Below are 2,314 nucleotides of genomic sequence, written 5' to 3'. Positions count from 1 at the left end.
TTCCTCCCCTCCTCCCATTCCCCTCCTGCTCCCCTCACCCGCTCCCCCACTCCCCTTTTTCCCTCCTGCTGCCTGCCTCCTTAAGAGAGGGCAGGGTATCCTGCCCTGTGGGAAGTCCAAGGCCCTCCTGCCTCCATCCGCGCCTAGGAAGGTGTGCATCCAAATTGACTAGGGTCCTAAAAAGCCAGTACATGCAGTCGAAATAGGTCCTAGTGCCATTATCAATGGCTTCTCAGTCTGCCCCCATTGGCAGCCACGTTCAGAGAGTCTGATTTGATCACATGCTCGTTCAGTTCCCGGTCCAGCTGGATTTGGTGAGCTCCCATTAGATTAGGCACACTGTCTCAGTGGGTGGACCAACCCTCATGGTCCTGACTTCCTTGATCATCTTCTCCCTCCCTCTGCTCTTCAACGGTGCCTTGGGAGCTCAGTCGGGTGCTTTGATGAGGGTCTCTGTCTCTATCTCCATCCATCGCCGGATGAAGATTCTATGATGATATTTGAGATAATTATCAATGTGATAGCGGGGCAAGGCCAGTTCAGGCACCCTCTCCTCTGCTGCTTGTTGTGAAGAAGACCCATAACTTGCAGCACTGATTTTACTCCAGGTGAAGCTAGGGGTGGGTGAAATTTGCTTTGGAGGAAAGAAGAATTAGGATAAAGTAAACTTTGATTGCATTGGTTTAGTAAGTTACCACAGTCCCTTCAATATAGAGCTAGATGTTACAGTTTACGTTATTTTTCTTTGATACCACACACAATATTTGTGATCTTCTCTGCTGTTTGGAACCTTAATTTTACATGAGTAAATTGGAGAATAGTAAGATTGGGGAATAGTTTAAAGGAGAACTTCCTTTACAACGTGCCCTAGTCCTTGTTTCTGAATGATGAAACTATTTTCAGGTGACAGAATCGTCTCACTCCCAGGGAACCTGATCTCATGATAGCCTTTCCTCCTGGTTCATGTCCTATCGATTTGGGCCACCATAACAATCTTCTGTGCACCTTGCAGATGTCTGCAGAGCACCTGCCACCTTCCAGGTACCGTGCTAAGTGCTGGTAATGAGGTAGAGCATAGGACCGGTATGGTTCTGTCCTCAGAAGCTCTCAGTCTACAAAGGAGAAAACAGAGGAAGCAAGCAGGTGGTAGCTTTATGACTTACAACAAATACTGGGAGTAAAGGGCGCTGAAAACACAGATACAACAGAGAAAGTTAGCAACTCAGGCTGGCATGTACATGGCTGGTGTGCGTTTTAAAATCCACGAAAAAGAAGGCTTTGAGATTTAACACTATTATCATTAACTAGTAAGAGCAAACAGTATTTGTTGAATATTAATTATTGATAAGCCATTAAAATAACTTCATAAGTCCATATTCATACTGATAAGTGAAAGAAGCCCAACTGACAAGGTTATATCTGGGGTAGCTCCAACCATTTGACTTCTGGAAAAGGCAAGCAATTGGAACAGTAAAGATGAGTTTCTAAGTGGACAGAGGCAGTAAGTGTAGGGAGAATGTCAAAGTTGGAACACAGGATAATGACATCCAATGCAGGCAAATGGATGGAGCTAGAAAACATTATATTGAGTGGGGTAACCCAGACTCAGAAAGACAATTATCACATGCACTCACTCATAAGTGGTTTTTAAACATAAAGCAAAGAAAACCAGCCTACAAATCACTATCCCAGAGAATCTAGACAACAAAGAAAATCCTAAGAGAGACATACATGGATCTAATCTACATGAGAAGTAGAAAAAGACAAGATCTCCTGAGTACATTGGGAGCATGGGGACCATGAGAGAAGGCTGAAGGGGAGGGGAGCAGAGAAAAATGTAGAGCTCAATAAAATCAATAAAAAATGGGAGAAAACAAACAAACAAAGTTGGAACATGTTTCAGGTAGGGGAATGATTTTGTATGATGCTGTAATGATAAATAAACATCATATATTTATCCAAAAACATAGAGGTAGGCATAAAAAGAGGCAATTCTAATGTAACTATAAAAATAATTCATCATTATTGACTAGTAGATTGTAACAAGTAAATTGAACTGATGTAAGAGGTTATGAATTGGGAAAGTTGGTCTGGAGCACATAAGAAGGTAAAATGAATCTCTCTGAACTACAACAATTTCCTCTAAACTTTAAATTGCTCCAAAGAAGAAATTCTATTAACAAGAATAAGTAGAATCTGTGAAAATGCACTAAGTTCAGTATAGTACTTCAGAGTAGAAAGTAAAGACTCATCATTTCTTAACAGTGAAGTACTAAATTAGGATTTGAACCCAAGTCTGTCTCGTTAAACCCAT

The sequence above is a fragment of the Microtus oregoni genome, unplaced genomic scaffold (genome assembly GCF_018167655.1).
Source record: "Microtus oregoni isolate MIOR12 unplaced genomic scaffold, Mior012 000088F_ref0000325, whole genome shotgun sequence".
Taxonomy (NCBI): Eukaryota; Metazoa; Chordata; class Mammalia; order Rodentia; family Cricetidae; genus Microtus; species Microtus oregoni.
Note: the sequence above shows the minus strand (reverse complement) of the source record.